Source organism: Lissotriton vulgaris, chromosome 7 (assembly GCF_964263255.1).
Source record: "Lissotriton vulgaris chromosome 7, aLisVul1.2, whole genome shotgun sequence".
Lineage (NCBI taxonomy): Eukaryota > Metazoa > Chordata > Amphibia > Caudata > Salamandridae > Lissotriton > Lissotriton vulgaris.
In genome coordinates, this window is record NC_141695.1 from 937593953 (window position 1) to 937615537 (window position 21585).

Genomic DNA, 21585 nt, shown 5'->3' on the forward strand with positions numbered 1-21585 from the left:
CACCAAGTGCCCTGATACTATTGGACCTCTCCGCGGCGTTTGACACCGTGTGTCACAAACAGCTTCTGTCGCGGTTGAGATCCTTTGGTGTCATGGGCACAGCACATGCATGGCTTGCATCATTCTTGCAGGGTAGGACACAACGAGTGCAGCTGGGCGATTTACTCTCTACCCCCGCGCCGATCACCTGCGGGGTCCCACCGGGCTCTGCTTTGTCACCCCTACTTTTTAACATCTACCTGCAGCCATTAATTGCTCTCCTGAACAGGATGGATTGCCTAGTGTATAACTATGCCGATGACACCCAGATTATCATCCGGCTGGATGATGGTCCAGGAGCCTCCATTAGGCTACAGGACATACTGAAAACCACAGTTAACTGGATGTCTGAGAACTCTCTGAAGGTCAATCCGGACAAGACGGAAGTGTTGCCCATTTCCATCTCGGGCAACCCCTGGAGCGATAAATTCTGGCCTAAGGAGTTGGGTACACCACCAAAACCGGCAGCCGCAGTCAAAAGCTTAGGCCTATATGTGGATAACAAATTATCCATGGAAAAACAGGTTTCCACTGTAGTGGGCACCTGTATAGGCCTCTTAAAACAACTAAGGAAGATCTCTGCATTGCTTTCATTCCCTACTTTGAGACACGTGGTCTCAGCCACAATTCTGGCTAGGCTGGACTACGGGAACTCCCTATACCTAGGCTTGCCTCAGCGGCTGCTGGACAAGCTTCAGGGAGTTATGAATGATGCAGCTAGGCTCATATTCAAAAAACCCAGGACTGCCCATGCCTCTCCCCTGATGCAGGAGCTGCATTGGCTCCCAATACGTCAGCGAATTGTATTCAAGGGATTGTGTATTGCTCACAAGGCTCTGCACGGCAAAGCACCCAAATACCTGAAATCCCGAATATCCCCCTACACGCCGGGTAGGACTTTGCGTTCGTTGGACGCCGCTTTTCTGTCCCAATCTCGCTTCAAACTGACCACGGTGGGGGGCCGTGCGTTCTCCAACATGCTCCCAGCCTTATGGAATAAATTGGATTCAGATCTCAGGAAGGAAAGTAATTTACTTCTCTTCAGAAAAAAACTAAAAACTGTGTTGTTTAAACAAGCATGGAGTAGCTCTTAGGTGCACAGCTGGTTTCAAGTGAATGTAACATCTCATCACGTAACATCTTTCACGTAAATCTGGACAGACAGCGCTTAGAGACCCCTGTGGTTATAACACGCCATACAAATTAAATAAATAAATAGATGTGGGGATAAAGAGCAGGAACTAGCGAATCACAAATCAGTGGGCTCTTGGGTCTTCTGTATTTGAAAATCACTGCCAACATTAGAGTTACAATGAATAAGAAGGAAATTAAAACTAGAGCTATAACTAAATAGACCTTCAAATTGGATTCATCATCCTCGTCGCTGGGATGATTCCTTAGTTCAGGGAGCATCTCCTGTAGATCTTCTGTAAAGACCACTTGCAGGGTAACAGTGGATGACAGTGGTGGCTGTCCGTTGTCCTTCACTAATATGACCACGCTTTGCTTCTGTGACTCCTTTCCCATAAAGGTTTGTGATGTCCTGATTTCACCAGTATGGAGACCGATTTTAAAAAGAGAGAGTTCAGGTGCCTGCAGCAAAAGGTAGGAGAGCCATGAATTGTGTCCAGAATCAGCATCCACAGCAACTACTTTTGTTACCAGGTATCCAGGATCAGAAGGAGGAACCAGCTCGAAAGAAACAGAATCATCTGGATTTGGTACTGTGTAAAGGATTTACGGTTGGTTATCATTCTGATCCACAACAAACACCCTCACTGTGACATTACTGCTGAGAGGAGGAGACCCAGAGTCCTGAGCTTTCACCTGGAACTGAAACTCCCTGAGCGTCTCATAGTTATAGGAGCGCTGGGCGTAGATCACACCGGTTTGGGAGTTAATGGAGATGTAGGAAGAAAGGGGAAGGTCCTCGCTGTCAATATTTAGGATGGAATAAATGATATGAGCGTGTTGATCCAAATCGAGATCTGACGCTTGTACCCGGTAAATAGAAGCACCAGATGGATTGTTTTCAGGGACATGGATTGGATAGGAAGATAGGTCAAAAACTGGAGAATTATCATTTATATCGGATAGCTGTAATCGGATAGTTCTACTAGTGGCAAAAGGAGGAGATCCTTTGTCTATGGCGGTAACTGTGATGTTGTATTCAGGAGCAGTTTCTCGGTCTAATGTGTTGGATGATACAAGCTTGTAAATCTTTCCAAAGGATGATATCAAATTAAAAGGCATCTGTTCTTCAATATGACACTCCACCGCGCCATTTTCTCCAGAATCGCGGTCTCGGATATTGATGTGCGCTACCACTGTGCCTGGAGCGGAGTCCTCTGGGACTGGGCTGGTGACAGATGCAAATGTTATTTCAGGAGCATTGTCATTGACGTCAAAAACGTCTATAAATATCATAGTTTGAGCAACATGCCCTCCCCCATCCTTCGCTTTCACCACCATTTTGTAAGAATTTTCCTTCTCAAAGTCGAGTAGCCCTTTAATTTTAATTTTTCCAGTATCGGCTTCCAAACTGAAAGTGTTAAATGCACTGTTTGAGATGCTGATGAAAGAATAAGTAATTTTTTTATATGAACCTTCATCCTCTTCTGTGGCTTTCACCTGAAGCACAACTGAGTCATTGGCTGCCCCTTCACTGATGCTGGCTCTGTAGACCTCTTGACTGAACACTGGGAAATTGCCATTGGCATCAAGAACATTAATATTAATGTCCACAGTGCTCGATCTGATTGGATCTCCGCCGTCATAAGCGGTCAGAATCAAACTGTGATGACTTTGCTTTTCACGGTCTAAACCCTTCCCCAGTACTAATTCTGCAAATGCGACGCCGTTGCGGCTTCTGGTTTCTTCTAAGATAAAATGCTGGTTACTGCTCAGCTTATAGCCCCGCAGGGCATTAATGCCAATATCAGGATCTCGGGCATTTCCGAGTGCAATGCGCGCTCCTGGCAACGTGGACTCTGTGATGTCTAAATCAATAGAATTTTTAATAAAACTTGGCGGGTTGTCATTGATGTCCTGAATGAGCACTTCCACGTGAAAAACATTCATTGGGTTGTCGGCAATAGTATCGAAGCTGATGAAACAAGTGGTCGCTTCTCCACACATTTCCTCCCTGTCTATTCTGTCACTCATGAGCAGCTCCCCGGTTTCTGCATTTATGGTGAAATAGGGATTCTCTATGGCTGACACCACACGCAGATTCCGGTCTGTCCCGTCTCTAATATTTAACCCCAAATCCTTCCAAAGGTTTCCAACAATAGACCCTGGTTTTATTTCTTCTAGGACGGAGAATTGTACCTGTACGGAAACTGCCTCGCAGAGCCACAAAAGAAGCGAAAAGACGCGTACTTGCCGCATGTCGCTCCCTGGTGCTGCTCTGGGGCAAGCTGCCGTTCCAGTCATAATCCACTCTCCTTAATGTTCAGAAATGCCCAGCCTTTCAAGGATGTTCAAATCAAACCACGCTCAGCCAGAAGCAAAGTGATTCTGAACCCCCACAATCACCGGAAAGGTAGTCGGTGGTTTCTGCAGGGAAAGTAGCACCCTAAAACCACTCTCTGTCGAGCCACTGCCCCCCTAGCACTGACTGCTGAATGAAACAGAGAGGATTGGGTGGAGCTCAGGCTCCAGGTGCGGCGTAAATACAGACAACAGCGGCTCCATGTGGTTAAATCTCAAAACTGCATTCGTATTCCACAGAACACTTTGGAAAGTCAAACACACTTTTATAACACTGTTATTTCGCATCAATATAGAAGACCAATTCAATCAGGCACGCAGGCCATAAACACAAAATAAATGCGCACATTTCATCTTCACAATACCGGAAAAAACAACGCAGCTATCTGGTGTAAGGGCCACCTCTACAGACAATGTCATACTGCCAGTCACCGGGAGGTGCTGATATCAGGACACTACTTAGCGCACATTAAGTAGACCTATAATTAATACACCTAGTGGCCTGGGATGCACGCCCACATGGTCTGTTCACACACAATCCTCCTTCACATACCCAAGTATTCAGCGGACCCATTTCTGCGTGTCTCACCCAAGCTACATCTGTTCATTTTACCATTTATTTATTTCAAATATGTACGCACATTTCATGCACTATTTTGTGCACTAAAAGTTACTGGGGTCAAATACATTGCTAAAAAAATAACACGTAAATCACACTCAGTGTCCACGTTATTTTCTCTTTCATGTTGATGAAAGAATTTTAACCTCATCGATGCTGCAGATATTCTTCTCCGGTGCTGGGCCATAATAGAACTGAGTGTGGTCATGACGAGCTCAGCTCGTCATGAGCACACGAGCACAGTGCCTCATGACGAGCTGAGCTCGTCATGAGCATCGAAGGGGTTAAACTAAGGTCCCCTCAGTGCTTATTTGTTTATGATAAATCTAATTACGCGTGCTTGTGATGCACATAGAGTTCAATAGCGTGCAAACAATGTAATGTGAATCTTAAACGGATGCACTGATATTCACACATCTGGTTTTGTATACAAAACCCACACCACCACTATTAGAACGTCCAAATGATTTCACTGCAAAGACAAATAAGGCGCACATTTATTTAATAGGCACGTAAGAAGTTTAAGGCAGTGGGAAGTACAGTGGGCGATGCTAAAGAGTTTCAGTTTTACAAATTTTAAAAATATTAACTAAAATTGTCATAAACTATAAGATGTGTATCTAGAATGTGTTATTTATTTTAAAGTGCATGCATATATTTTACTGTTTTGTAGCATGCCAGGTACCACCTTGCAAAAAACGTCAAACACCTATTTATGGAGACAGTCTAAGAGCAAGCTGTTCCATTTTTTTTTTAAAAGGCCACATACACTTTCATTAACAAATGCATTCTCTACTTCTACATTCCTTCTTTATCAAATACAGATGGACTTTGACAGTAGCTTACAAGTGTCTTGTGCTGTTGATAAAAAAAAACAATAAAAAAGACTCACCGGAATACTTGGCTGATCTTCTTTACTTAACCCCAAAAAATCTTCAACCAGGAGAGGACCCTGAGGTTCATAATTCTGGTTTCCGAGATGGGGATTAGAGTCAACTGAATCAGGATACTGAAGATTGCCTTTCCCAGAGCTGGTTAAATAAACGTCATGAGAATAGGTCTGCAGAAAAGCTCTGACTCCATCAATGCCCACAAACTGAGAGGCCGGAAGTGCATTGAAGTTAACACCGGATGACTCACAGAGCTGAGATTGTCTCCAGTGGTGAATCCTGATGGCCAAAAGAAGGATGATCAGGAAAAGAAACAAGAAGGAAACAACAGCTACAGCGATCACCAGATACAGTGTGAGGTTTGACTCCATGTCTGCAGGAGGTGAAGGGTTACTTATATCATGAAGCATTTCCGGCAAACTATCTGCCAGCACTACTGTGACTGTAACTGAAGAAGAAAGAGGAGCTTGCCCGTTGTCCTTCACTAACACCACAAGGAATTGTTTAATGGCATCTTTTTCCATGATGGGGCGAGCGGTCCTGATTTCTCCGGTGTGAAGACCTACAGTAAACAGTCCCTGGTCTGTGGACCTCAGCAGCTGGTAGGAGAGCCAGGAATTCTGCCCAGAGTCAGAATCGACTGCAATGACTTTAGTGATCAGATAACCTGGTTCAGAGGAGCGCGGCGCCATCTCCACACCAGAGGAGCCATCTACAGGAGTCGATGGATACAATATTTCAGGAGTGTTGTCATTCTGATCCAGTATAAAGAATGTCACAGTGACATTACTCATAAGGGAGGGAGAGCCGCCATCGTGTGCATTCACTTGGATGTGAAATTCTCTAAACATTTCGAAATCAAATGCTTGAAGTGCATAGATAATACCAGATTCAGAATTAATCGATATGTAAGAAGACAACCGTATACCACCAATGTCACTTTCAATGATGGAGTAAGTGATCTTTGCATTTTCTCCCCAATCAATATCCGTCGCTTTAATGGCAAACATGGAAGAGCCATGTGGTAAGTTTTCCATAATGTGGACGATATATGACGTTTGTTGAAATACTGGTGGGTTGTCATTGTCGTCTGTAATCTGAAGGTTTATGGTTTTGCTTGTAGAAAGTGGTGGAATTCCACTATCTGTAGCTGTAATTGTTATGTTATATTGAGAAACATCCTCCCTATCCAGAACACCGTCAGTCACCAAACTGTAATAACTTCCAACTGACCTCTTTAACTGAAAGGGAAGGTGAGGCGGGATGAAGCAATTAACCACACCATTGACTCCAGAATCTTGATCAAACATTTCCAGAACAGCAATGACTGTACCTGATGCGCTGTTTTCTGAAACTGCCTGGAGAAGAGATGACATCAAAATCTCTGGTCTATTGTCATTCACGTTAATGACCTCTATCAAAACTTTACAGCGAGATGAGAAGCTTCCATCGCTTCCTTTGACTTCAAATTCAAAAACTTCAAGTTCTTCAAAATCCAGCTGTTCATTTAATGATATCTCCCCCGTGATAGAATCCAATTTAAATGTATGTAAAGCCATATCATTAATTTTGTGGAATGAATATCGTACTTCCGCATTCGAAGCCTGGTCAATGTCAGTAGCTCTGACGCTGCCCACCACAGCGCCCTTGGGCACATCTTCTTGCACGGTGAATTTATAGATAGGCTGGTCAAACACTGGGACATTGTCATTCACATCCTGCACATTGATATTAATCTGCATTGTGCCTGATCTGACCGGATCTCCTCCATCTGTGGCCGTCAGGATCAGTTGATGGACATCCTGTTCCTCCCGATCTAGAGGTTTCTCTAGGACCAGCTCGATACTCTTTGCTCCATCTGCGCTATTTTTCACGTCCAGTGTGAAGTGTTTATTGGCGCTCAAATGATAGTTATGAATGGAATTCACCCCTTCATCTGAGTCCTGAGCCTCGGGCAGCACAAAACGTGTCAGGAGCACAGTGTTTTCAAGGGTTTGTAAGGACATTTTCTGATCAACAAACGTGGGTGAATTGTCATTAATGTCTTGAATTTCTACTTCGATTGCATACACCTTCATTGTTTTCTCAGAAAATATTTCTAAATTTATAAGACACCGAACGAGGTGTCCACATAATTGTTCTCTGTCAATCCTTTCATTAATATATACATGCCCGTTGTTTACATTGAGAATAAAATACTGCTTCCTACCTCTGGACACAATCCGGGCTCCTCCTTCTGATAACTCCTTTGTATCCATCCCCAGATCCAGAGCCACATTCCCAACAAAAGAGCCTTTCCTCATCTCCTCGGGAATGGAATAACGCAGCTGAGCGGAAGCGGCTCCACAGACTGACAGCAGAGCAACAAGAAGCAGCAGAGGAGCCCCGGAGTAACAGCGCCTCGAAGCCTGAGCCCGGGAGTAAAAGTGCCTCGAAAACTGAGCACCGGAGTTACAGCGCCTCGATGACTGACCCCCGGAGTAACAGCGCCTCGGTGTCTGTGCCTCGGAGTAACAGCGCCTCGATGACTGAGCCTCCGAGTAGCGCCTCGATGTCTGAGCCTCGGAGAAGCATCCCCTTGGTGTCGGTGCTAAGGAATAACAGCGTCTCGATGACTGAGCTCCGTTGTAGCAGACAGTAGGTGTTTGAACCATGACAGACAGAAGAGTCACTCGGATTACCAGTTACTCTAGAGAAAGGCTCTGTTTTTAAATCAAATGGCAGGAGAGAGCAGCAGCGAGGCCCTGTGGTTGGAGCGCTTGTGACAATGTTTGAACCCAGCCTGTCTCTTATTCATCCGCACAGCGTTAGTATGACGTGGACTGCAGCTCCTTGCGGTACTCTTTCTACGTGGTAAACAGCGACGCTCAGTGTCTCAGTGACGAACTGCTCACACTAGATTAGAGCCGCGCCATGTGATTTATAACTAGTTTTACATTCTCCGTTAATCTTACATTCCCATGGTTCAAAGAATAAGAAGAGAGGGTTTCCTCTCTAACGTTCGCCATTAATCAGCATGGAAAATTAAAATATCATACGCTTCATCTATTCTCTGAGGTGTATTTTACTGGAGAGAGTAATCTGCGAGAATCTTTTTACAAACTGCTGCACCGGGTCAAGATGTTGATACGTATTTGGTGTCATCATGAAAGAAGTACGGAAGAACTAATTATGTCATTCTATGTCCTGGTTCGGGTTTTTATTACTATCGCACATCTTGTGTCTCTGTAGGAAATACAATGCCACTGCACACTTTACATATAAATGCAGTCTTTAAATGCACATATATATATATATATATATATATATATATATATATATATATATATATATATATATATATATATATTATTTGTGATTCTCTTGCGTCATTTAACTATTGATAGACTGTAAACGTTATGGTGTCCAAGCTGACGCGGCTCTTCTGTATCTCTGCAGCACTATGTTGGTCACATAACAGGAGTGTGCTGTGCAGAATTTACAAAGGTGGGGCAGCTCTATCATAAGAAGCTGACTTTCAGTCCATTCACAATTGCAGTGTCCTGTATCGAAGAACCTTTCAGCCAAGAGCAATCGCTGTCCTTATTAAATAATGATCCATTTTCAACTTCGTGATGAAAAATCCACAAGCGGGGTAGCATTATAAACTCGTTCTCAGTATTGTCTACGCCTCCCAATATAATCTTGTTCGGTCACGTTTTCCTAGACTTCGATATTAACTTCAACTTCTAAATTTCACATTTACTCTCGTGTTAATAAATGGCATGATTAGTTCGTTCTTGAGCATTTGTGATTGGTCAGCTGACTGTTGCTGCTTTCGTGCTGAACACTGTTTGCATTGTCTTTCCTCCCATACGAGAACAGTCGATGTAGTTTGCAGGCAACTTAATGCATTCAGGTGGAAAACCAATAATAATCACTGCAGACATGGGTTGTGCAAAGGGAGAATATAGCTTTGTTGCGAACGAGCACATTCAATATTTACATTGTAAGAAACTTCGATTTTTACAATCTATATAAAAGGAATAGTTCGCTCAAGGAAACTCAATATAATGGTTATTTCTGAGACATATCTATGACCTACCGATATCACTGTTACAATTATTTTTTTGGTATAACATTTGCGATATATATGTCGTAATTGGACAACCTTCAGTGGGTAAGTGACTTTAAAAATGCATGTGATCATTGCAGAAGCCTAAAAAAGCACAAACCAAATGTGTTCAAGCCAGGGCAAACCAAGGTCCAACTGCTACAGCAGCTTTAGGCAAGCCTCTATAACTGCTCTGTTCCAATGGGAGGCTTCTGACCTCTCCAAGAGGGTAAAAGGCAGTTCGTGTGAATTAAGATATGAATGATATTCACTAGTACCGTTAGCATTCCAGAGAGAGAGAGTAACCTATCAACTCAGTGAAGTTTACTGAGCACAGTTTCACGCATTCAGTGTGTCCTAGGATATCAGGGCTTCAGAGCAACCGATAGTTAGAGCATGACCTTCAACTTCAAGCCATGGGCTTTGAGAAGTGAAAAAAAGAAGTTTCACGAGCTCTGAAGACAGGCCATATGGGGGGCAAAGGCCCCAACAACAAAGTAGCAAGCAGTCGACAAGACAAATGAAATCCACAGTGTAGGTAGAGGTATTGGGTCAAAGGTATGTCTGGCCTTCTGTCACTCCTTAATACTCAGGGGCCTGATTGCACACTACGTCGTGTAGTACATTTTGTAGTACTACTACAAAATGCAATTCACAAAACTATATGCAGAGGTCTCTGCCTTTGCTTATACTATCTTTTATGCGTGGGGAGCTCCACCATTACTATGGAATCTCGCACATGTAGGCATACAATTTTGAAGTACATGTGGAAGGGACAGGGAAGTAAATGGAAAATGCGGAATACTTATGGCCAAATGGGAGGAATTTAGGGAGAAGAAAAGTGGGGCTAATAGAAGTTGAAGGAGGGGTTTAATCAGGGACAGCACTCACCCCAAAAAGAGTAAGCCCATTCTTATTCAAAAATTGCATTTTCAAAGTTACAACAGAAATGCATGAACCAAAAAAAGCCGTAAAAGTACTCCAACTCAGACCTGGAGTAAATTCAGCACCACATATGGGCACACAACGGTACTGCAACACTCTCCCCTAAAATATATTGGCTGTATGGACTTAAACTAGAACCCAATAGGAAATAATATTACAATGAATCAATGTTTATCTATTTTCACTTTTTAAACATCTCTCTCTCCATCTGTCTGCGTGTGTGTGTGTGTGTGTGTGTATATATATATATATATATATTTATATATATCCACACAAACAGGAACCCAATTGAGTCAAAGTCACAGGAAGATTTAAATCTGCTCGCTTCTATATTTTCGCAGCTTGCTGGCAGGCATTCAGCACAGGAAAACACATCAAAAGTTCAAACGCTTGGACGTGTTTCAGGAAGTCAATCCCTTCATCAGCGGCGTATGTTCTTAGGGGAAATGAAAGCACTGTTTTTGACACACACCTTTATTCACACACCTGCCTCAGTGGGCGTGTTCGTTTACATGGCCTTCTGGGAAGCGTAATACTGTCTTGTAGTCCCTAGTGGTTGCGCTGACATTCCCCTATTTGCGAACAATTTAAACCCCAGTGGGTTGATGCACAGTACTGGCGGGCGCCTGCCTGGCTTTGTAGATGCAAATTAGAGCGTCAGGCTGGCAACTCCCTGAAAAGTGACAGCTTGTCTTCCTTCCAAAGTGCAAACACCAGCGTGGTGTCTGAACGGGTCCGCAGCAGCGGTGAGCTTCATTCACGACCTGGGTAGGCCGTTTTACATCCACACAAAGAGGAACCCAATTGAGTCAAAGCCACAGGAAGATTTACATCTGCTCGTTTATTTATTTTCGCAGCTTGCTGGCAGGTATTCAGCACAGGAAAACACATCAAAGTTCATACGCCTGGACGCGTTTCAGGAAGTCAATCCCTTCATCAGCAGCGTAAGTTTTTAGGGGCAATGAAAGCACCGCTTTTGACACACACCTTTATTCACATACCTGCCTCAGTGGGCGTGGTCGTTTACATGGCCTTCTGGGAAGTGTAGTGCTGTCTTGTAGTCCCTAGTGGGTGAGCTGACATTCCCCAACTTTTAACAATTAAATCCCCAGTGGGTTGATGTGCAGTACTGGCGGGCGCCTGCCTCGCTTTGTAGATGCAAATTAGAGCGTCAGGCTGTTAACTCCCAGCAAAGTGACAGCTTATCTTCCTCCCAAAGTGCAAACACCAGCGTAGTGTCTGAATGGGCCCGCAGCAGCGGTGAGCTTCAATTCACGACTTGGGTCAGTATGTACTCCAATGGTCACAGTTATTGTTTTCACAGTTGTCGGAGACTCTGAGAATAAACGTGGTAACAAATACCACCTTGCTCTAAAGTGTTAAATTGTATTTGCAGTCCCAATGCTTCCCCGCCTAGATGGGCAGTTCCTGATGCCACTCACGATACTGCGGTAATCTAGGCAGCAGGAAATGCAGATAGTCAAAAGTACATTCGGACGGTATCTGTTGTTCAGATGTCCTGCTTCTCTATCTGTCCTGCCATACGCCTTCCCATCCTCCGGCGCCCAAACCCCCAACAGCCGCTACCCTTCAGAGAGCCACGGCACATTCCTGCCCCGCTGCTTCCCTTCGAAGCAGTAGCTAGAATGAAGATGGGCTTACCGGCTGGGAAAGGCGGCTGCACGTTCCGGTTTCCTTCAGCGGTGCTAAAATCCACACAGTGGCCGGCACTGGATCTCTCAATTCTAATTCCAAAACAAAGAGGGTCCTGCTGAGATCCGCTCCCAAGTCAGGTGGTGCAATAAGACGGCGAACACATGCCGTTTAGTTTGAATCCAAAATCCACAAAGCGCTCGTAAGCAATGCGCACTCGGAAACAGGCTGCTGAAGAATTTTCTTTATTCTCAGATAACGCTATGCGTTTTGACACTAACTTGTGTCTTGTTCACATGGTAATGCTCCAACACTGCCGGCATGTTAAATAAACATAAACAAGGTATGGCTACCATAGTTACAGGTCACATGATTTTCTCCTCACATGGATCCGCCATTACAGAGTGGTGTAATACGTAAGGCATTGCAATGTAAATCAACACATTCTGCTAACACATTTAATGTTTATACACGAACTTATCGAAAGGGGATTAAACACATTGTCCTGTATATAGATTTCAAAACGTATAAGAGAGTAAAATAAAATATTTATCTCTAAATTATATGCCATATTGGCCAAGTGGTAAAGCCATCGACTGTCGGTTTAAAAATCATTGAATCATTATGTTAACCAGAGAATCCAATCATTTTCATATGTACTGTTTATGTTTGTAAACAAGCTGTCATCTTAGTATACACTGGGTTAAGCAAAACTTAAAATGGACCTGGCCACTCTCCCCTTCTTGTTAGCTGGTGAAGTTTCTTGACTTCACCCAATGTTAATTTTAACAAGCTCAACCCATTAGAGGCGATGATTTATTGCAGCATCACACTTAACTATATATTTACATAAAAGTGTGGGATGGGCACAAAGTTTGTCACAAAGTTTTTAGGAGGGCTACAAACTGTGTCCTGACGATGGCTGCACGTTGTGGAGTAAATATGGAGTGAATAAAGAACAAGACTTCTTTGAAACTACTGGTCCAACATTCCCTGTAGACAGGGCTGATGCAAGAGTGAAACCTCTGTAAGAGTTTTCATCACTTGCATGTTATTTTCTGCTATGGATCTTTTGTAAATTGTCGGATTGAACTAGTCTCTGTTTTACATCAAGTGCTCTTGCACCCTTTCATAGTTTCATTGGATCACCAGAGCACTCAAAAACCAAAATAAATACATTAAAAAAAAATTATTTCAACAAACCTCATACCAATAAATGGCGCTGTTGCATGTACAACAAAGAACCAGCTTTCAATGATTATAGAGTTAAATGACAGACAGCGAGGAGGATATTGGCAAATTATGACATTAAATCATTTGTAGTGTCTTAAAGGCCATGTCTGATAACCAATTTTCAAAATATGGTAACTTGAATATACAAGTGGGCAGCTTAGTATAGATGCCATTCTGGATCATTATTAAACAAGTCAACAATTCTACATTTCCACATACAGTTTATTTTTCCTTCACTTAGATCCTGTGTTAGAAATTGTCATGGAAGCAGCGACATTTTCACAGAACTTAATCTGTGAGTCAGCCCACTGAAAATGTCATGACTAATGACCACAATTTTTCAGTTACACTTCAGATTAATATATCGTTTTCTCATTTAAGCAAATGCAATTTTTCCAAGGTAATAGATGTGTCTAATACTGCCTGGGGGTTTTGAGCTTTCTGAAACTAAACGTGTCTAACATTTAAAGAAGACAGTCTATTGGTTAGTGTGCACTTTGACCCATAATCATAGTTGAACATATTTTAGTTACCAGTGCGGAATAAATCAAAATACAACTACTACATGGATCAAGCCATATATGGATTTCAAATGATGTACTGCAAAATAAATTCACCAGTCTCTTTTCCTAAGCTTACATATCTTGAAGTAAGAGAGGTCATTCTTTCTCACAAATATGATTTAGTTGGAGGATATTTAGGTCGGGTGAATTTATTTTTTCATGTTGGACATATCTTACTTACTAATAAGCTAGGCAGCAAGACACTTTTGTTTTTTACATTTGCATTAATCATAAGTGATTTTGTATAATTTCGACATATCATGCATTTATTTAAAAAAAACAAATTCAAAGAACTAAATTGTTAAATAAATAACGTACCTGGATAAATGACTGGTTCTCTGTGGCCATACTTAAAAAATCTTCAATAATAGCAGACTCTTGTTTCTCGCAATTCTGATTTTCAGACAAGGTATTTGAATGACTTGTGTTACAAATATTAAATTGACTTTTCCCAGAATCTGCTGATAAACAGACATTGTGAGAATAGGTCTGCAGAAAAGCTCTAACTCCATCAATGCCCACAAACTGAGAGGTAGGAAGTGAATTGAAGTTAACACTGGATGACTCACAAAGTTGAGATTGCCTCCAGTAGTGAATCCTGATGGCCAAAAGAAGGATGATCAGGAAAAGGAACAAGAAGGAAACAAAAGCAACAGCGATCACCAAATACAGTGTGAGGTTTGACTCCATATCTGTGGGAGCTGAAAGGTTACTTATATCAAGAAGCATTTCCGGCAAACTGTCTGCCAAAACTATTGTGACTGTAACTGAAGAAGATAGTGAGGTCTGCCCGTTGTCCTTCACTAAGACCACAAGGAATTGTTTTATGGCATCTTTCTCCATAATAGGGCGGGCTGTCCTTATCTCTCCGGTGTGAAGACCAACAGAAAATAGTCCCTGGTCTGTAGACCGAAGAAGCTGGTAGGAGAGCCAGGAATTTTGACCAGAATCCTCATCAACAGCGACCACTTTAGTGATCAGATAACCTGGTTCAGAGGAACGAGGAGCCATCTCCATCCCAGCGGAGCCATCTGTAGGGACTGATGGGTATAATATTTCAGGAGTGTTATCATTCTGATCCAGTATAAATACTTTCACTGTGACATTACCCGTAAGAGATGGAGAACCACCATCTCGAGCCATGACTTGAATCTGAAATTCTCTGAATTCTTCGAAGTCAAAGGACTGAAGCGTATAGATGACACCAGATTCAGAATTAATGGAAATGCAAGATGACAAAGGTGAATCTCTTATGTGTCCATCGGTGATGGAGTAAGAGATCTTCGCATTCTTATCCCAATCCAAATCTGTTGCCTTGGCTACAAAAATTGAAGAGCCTTGCAGGATATTTTCCTTTATATAGGCGCTGTATGACGTTTGCTGAAATACGGGTGGGTTGTCATTTTCATCTGTAATCTCTAAGTCTATGACTGCATTTTTAGACTGAGGAGGAGTTCCACTGTCAGTGGCTGTAATAATTATGCTATATTTTGATATCTGCTCTCTGTCTAGAACGCCATCGCTTACCAAACTGTAATAGCTTCCTACTGAGTTCTTTAACTGAAAAGGGAGTTGAGGAGGGATGGCACAACTAACCTTTCCGTGCTCTCCTGAATCTCTGTCAAATATTTCCAGTAGAGCTATGACTGTGCCTGTTGGACTATTTTCGGCCACTTGCGTAAGCACAGATGACATCAAGATTTCTGGACTGTTATCATTAACATTTAAAACTTCTATCAAAACTTTGCACCTTGATGAAAGACTGCCATCACTTCCCTGGACTTCAAATTCGTAGAATTCAGATTCTTCAAAATCCAATGGTTCACTCAAGGTTATTTCCCCAGTTAGAGAATCCAGTTTAAATGTCTGCAAATCCCTGGTCTTAATTTTGTCAAATGAATAGGTTATTTTTGCGTTCAAACCCTCGTCAGCATCAGTAGCTCCCACCGTTGCCACAAGAGTTCCCTTAGGCACACTTTCCAACACACTGGCCTTATACACAGACTGGTTGAAAACAGGAGCGTTGTCATTGGCATCGAGGACTTCGATCTGTATTTGCAATGTTCCTGATCTCACCGGGTCCCCTCCATCGGTGGCTGTGAGGATTAGCTGGTGGACATCCTGTTCTTCTCGATCAAGTGATCGATCTAAGACCAATTCTGCGTACTTTGCCCCATCTGCCGTGCTTTGTACTTCGACGGTGAAGTGTGTATTGGGGTTCAGCTGATAATTTCGAAGAGAATTCTCTCCCTCGTCTGCATCTTGGGCCCTGGGCAGCAGAAAACGTTTGCCAGGCACTGTGTTTTCAATTATTTGCAATGACAGCTGATTAGCAATAAACGTGGGAGAATTGTCATTAATGTCTTGAATTTCTATATCGACTGTATACACTTTCAAAACTTTCTCAGAAAAAATCTCTACATGTAATGAGCAGCGATCGACGTGCCCACAAACATTTTCTCTGTCAATTCTTTCATTAATGTATAAATGTCCCTTGTTTATATTCAGAATGAAATACTGCTTCCTACCTCTGGACACAATGCGGGCTCCTCCCTCTGATAACTCCTTCATATCCATCCCCAGATCCAGAGCCACATTCCCAACAAAAGCGCCTTTCCTCATCTCCTCGGGAATGGAATAACTCAGCTGCCCGGAAGCGGCTCCACAGACTGTCAGCAGAGCAACAAGAAGCAGCAGAGGAGCCCCGGAGTAACAGCGCCTCGAAGCCAGAGCCCCGGAGTAACAGCGCCTCGAAGCCAAAGCCCCGGAGTAACAGGGCATCGATGACTGAGCCCCGGAGTAACAGCCTCTCGGTGTCTGAGCCCCGGAGTAACAGCCTCTCGGTGTCTGAGCCCCGGAGTAACATTCTTTGCGTGTCGAAGCCTCGGAGTAAGAAGAGCGCCTCGATGCCTGAGCCCCGGAGTAACAGCGCCCCGGCGTTTGCGCCATGTCCCCTAGATCTGTTCCTTGGATTACCATGGCCTCCAATCTGCTGCTGTTCGGGGTTGAATGGAGTGACACGTTCTGTACCAGGCTGTGCGTCGACCTGCTGAACGATGTGCCTTTATTTCCCCGGATCCCCAAATGGCATAAGAATGCGCTTTGCTGTGATTGGATCTTGTTGTGGGCTCGACGTCCGCTTGTGCTTCTCCCATTGCTTGGTTAACAGCGACACCCAGAGTCCTCAACGATACATGCAACCGATAAAGATAAACGGGAGCTTCAGCATGGATTTTACAGCCAATTTCACGTTCATTTTGTTATATCAACTTTTCAACGTTTCAGTATAGAATAGGAAGATTCTCTTTTGAGCTGACGAGTGATAATTGCAATTCACGGTTAAAAAGCTCAGTTTTGAGTTAGGGCCCTCATGCGAGAAACAACTGCACTGACATCGTCATATGTAGTGTCAACAAAGCAAGATGTGTTGCTCAAGTGATCATTTAGGCAACATATGGTATCTTAAAAATAAAGCGTCGATACAGTCATTTTTATTTGCTCTACTAAAGTAGATTTTACAATAGTCTTTACAGTAAAAAAAAATATGTAAAAAAAAACATCTAACACAAATACACCAGCTTTGTTGTAGCATATCATCGTCGAGTGTGACTCAATAACAGGAAAAATCTCCAAATGCGGATGTCTACTCCCAACTGCATATTTGTAATATGACTTTATTTTCTTTTTAAACTCATAGAAAGGTGTTATTTACATCCAGCGAAGCCTTGATAAACTGCCCTTATTCTAGACGCACATCATTGTGGCTGAACTGTCTCGGGAACAGTTAATTCAAAGCGTGAGTCTCTGATTCACAGATTTGGTGAAATCCTTGAGGAATGACTAACCTTCTTCTAGACTGTGAGATCGATAGTGTGAATTTCTAAAATAGTCCACAGCAAGGACACGTGCGTTTTAACTTTAGCATGAGTACTTTCTTGCAGCTCTAATGTTCAGCAAGGTTTGCAAAACTTAGCAGCCACCCCTTCGGTCAAACCATGATCCGCTCTCCACAGTCCACGAGCTCATGTCTGTTCACGTGCCAGGTTCAGCACACTTTCTAGTATCTTGGTGGGTACAGTATTCCCTCGTGATATGACAGTCCAATCAAGTAAAATACAACGGGGTCAAAGAGGAAATGAGTGGACAACTACTACAAATCTTCACATGATAAGAATGTGGCAACAATGAGCACATTCCAGCAAGGGTCAGCAGATGCAACTATCTCTCACCAAGGTCTCTGCATGTGGTGGGCGCATTTGGTTGTCATCGCCCCTCAATGTGTGGTCTGGGTACACTTTGTCCGCGCTACATTGGGTCCAAAGTGAGCACTCTTTGGGTGGCAGAACCAAGAAGGGACTTTCTCACAACAAAACACGCTAATATCACAGCCAAGAGACGTATTCCATTCCACCTGGCAGGCCGAAATGTCCAGAGTTTCAAAGTTTATTCCAGATGATACCCAACATGACTCGTCATGCTGCCTGCATCAGGCCATTGGTAAATAGGGATAACAAAAGGTTGGTACTCTCTTGAGCTAAGGTGCATTTTTCCAAGACAGGCTTCTGTGTCTAGCCAGCAAATGTTCTCTGGTAGATTCCAATGGAGAAATCAGAGCACAATTCAAGGAAGTGTGCAGTTTTAATGATGGAGCACAGCCCATCCTTTGACAATGCGCCACAAGTGTAGTCATGGACCAAAATAAGGGATTCTTTTGAGTCTGTCATCAGCCAGTATAATTGCAGCCACCCTGGTGGCCCTCTGCGACAGGAACGCAATTGAACATTAATGAAGCATATGCATTTAGTGTAGTGAGTGAATATATTCTGCAAACTTCTGCAGAGCATCATAACCTTTCAAATGCACAAGGTCGTCAAGATTATACAAGACAGCAAGAGGAGAGTGGCTGAAGCCTAGGCCCATATCAGCACATCAGTATCGAAGACAAAGCTTATGAGGAGATGCATGGTACACCAATGGCTGGAAATTGCTAGCAGTGCCAACGAGGTAGGAAATCATAACCCAAGGTGCAAGTGTGAGAAGAAGAAATTCTGAGCTGAAAAGCACATGTGTGTCCTCGCATTCTTTGTAGTTGTATTCAACAGAAGGGAAAGTGAACCTAATGCAATTTTCAGGGGCATTTGGATCCCTGTTCCTTACAGTGGGCTGTCTTCATAACAAGGAAGTAAAACTATGCATTGAAGGTAATGGCTTCACCGATCAGTGTAATGCACAGCCCTGTCCTCTTGGGTCTCAAGATGCACTTCACTGATGAGGCACAAAAAAACTGAAGTCATTTTGGGATTGCTTGGGTTCCTGCCTTTCGTGGACCTTCCTAGGCAGTTTGGACAGAAATGTACAGATTTAAGCAGGTCCAAGATAGATTTTTCTATGTCTGGTCTCTGTAGCAGTGTCCTAATGTGCACAAAATACGGGGGTCCTCGCGTACAAGTGGTGGAGGCAAATTCAAGCATTCCACCTATCATTTTTCCTTTTTCAACATGTGACACCCCAAGTATGAGGCTCCCTGCTCATTGTGTCTTAGGACTAAAGCAGCAGTCACTGAAGAGATTCCATGAGGCAAAACCAGTCGAAGGTTGTCTATGCTCCTTTTTGGAGGTGAATTGGAGGAGAACCACATTTTTTTTTGCATATGGCTGGTCTACGTTTTGAGTGGAAAAAAATGAGGGGCACCCCGGAGTAAAAATCAGTGGCTGAGATTACTTCAAACGTGTCAGACCTCAGGATTAGGGCACTACTCAAATGGTAAATTATACACGTCAAGACAACTCCTAAATATCACAAACTTTGATACTCTCCCTATGCAATCCACTCAACAACACTTTGCACCTGCATAGTCACTAAGAGCAAGATGGCAGAAGCTCAGGGAATGTGGAGACTGTGCCTGTGATGGCTGGCCTATAACAGGCCATCAGGAAGTATCTGGTCACAGAAATCACAGTCAGCAGGAGAGGGGTGTTCCTTCAGCACACCATTGCTTGTAAACACTTTAAGTTGCACTCAGCATTTTGGTCCCACATAGTTCCTTAATCAGCCCTGTCCTCTTGCACCTTTGTCGTTTTTCTCCATCTGGGTTCCCTCAGGTTGTAGTTACCGAGTCAGTCATTGTTTCTGTGCTGTTCAGACTTGTTTGCTGCCCTTCACTTACCTCTGCCATTAGAAATACTTCAGTTTCTGGGGTATCTGAGGGTCCACAAGGTCATTCTTGGAGCTCGTTAAAACATACCAATGCCCAGAGGCTGCTTTATGTTTCTGAAGTCCTGCCTTCATTCTAACTGTTGAGGCCGATTGCTATAACAACTGTACATTCAAAGTTTGCAGTTTTTCAATTACACACATTTATTACGGTAAGCCTGTGTCATTCTAAATATGTGTCCTCATTGCCCCCCTTCTAAGTGCATGCAATTTTAACAAAGTCTTTCATTTTAAAATTCAGTTTGCAAGAACAAATTAGAGGGGTCTGAGTTTGCTGAAGAGCAAACATCGCCTACCACTGTAGAATTTAGTGTGACTCCCCAGAGCCTGTGATAACACATGTGAGACAAACAGAGAACATTTAGCATTAAGGCATTATTGTCATGTACGCGCTGGGACAAAGTGTGTATTTACTAGGGAACATGAGCGAACAGAGATCTGGATCACAGTTAACGAATGTAGCTTTCAATTGAATCCATGGTCTGGTCTTCCCTGTCTCCAAAACTGCTGTATCAAAAGGTTTTATGTGGAGTGCTGCTGATTCATTTACATGGATATTTAATGATAATGGAAATTTAAAGATAAATACATAAGGCTCTACCATGTTCCATTCTGTGCACAAGGACAGGCACTGAATAGTGGATTTTACCCATTGTCAACACAATTACTCTATCTACAGAACATACATTAACTTGTTAATTTGAGTGAGTGTATAAGCTGAAGACCGCACAGATCAGAATCACAGGGATCAATCTATAAAGAGGTTTATGAGTATGTAAAGTAGCGGGACAGGAGCCTGTCATTATGTACTTCATTAGTTGGCTCCAAAAATGTCCAACACCCTATTAGTATGAGTGCAAAAAAGGGTAAAGCCCTTTTTATTTGTACCAATTGTATATGATTATTCCCTGACTATTCCAATTTTAGATGTTTTTAGGCAAATTCACAAAGACATTTCTGATTAGGCGAAGTTGCACTCCTGCAGCAATGCTTATAAATACCTTTGCAAATGGCTCCATAGATTGGCAGTCCACGTGCACAGCTACTGGATTAGTGCATGCATTACAGGCAGGATTATTTTACAAAAGCAGCACATAGCCCACTCTTCCTCCGTAGCATGGGGCAGAATCGAATAATGATACAGCCCCTGAGGCAGAGTATTATTATTTTTTATATCAGTACAATCTCACACATTCTTGATTATTGATTTCCATACAGTTTGCTTATTTTTTCTTTTGCAGATGCTAATGCGATTTGTGGAATTTTCACTCATGGGAGACTTAGTTGAATCAGATTTCTCGCAGGAATTGTAAAAACTAGACAGGGCCAGTCCAGAACGTTCCAGTGCTAGCGACGTTCACTGCATTCAAGAGCATACCTCACATATAGAGTTCAAGTAGATGACCACCCAGGGGCAAAACACAATGTTTTAATGAGACATCTGGCTAAAACTCATATATTTCACAATTTCTCTCTCTCAGACATACCCGTGAGTTGAAGCAATCAGTAAAATATCTAAATATTTTTGGACAACTGTTATCATGATATGACTTGCTGTGTTATTTTTTGTTCTGTGGGTTAATTTGTTTGGTCAAGCTGTGGTATGACATGGTATGATATGCTAGGTCATGTCATATCATGCCATGTTATTTTGGGCATATGTGGCACAACAAAAATTGGTCGAGTGTATCTCAGTGCTCACATAGGCACTATAAACAGGTTTCCGTTAAACATTTTAAAGCTCGAAAAGGGAGGGAAGAGCAAAGGTTAAGACACAAAACAGGAAAGTTAATAATTTAATAAATAGGCTTAAGAAGTCTGCATAAGGACGAACGATCATCTGTT

At 42.8% G+C, this 21585-nt stretch overlaps 1 pseudogene; it reads right to left on the reverse strand.

Moving 5' to 3' along the window:
- Positions 1 to 1242: 1242 nt before the first annotated feature.
- Positions 1243 to 3429, reverse strand: LOC147702747 (protocadherin gamma-B5 pseudogene; annotated as a pseudogene).
- Positions 3430 to 21585: the final 18156 nt, after the last annotated feature.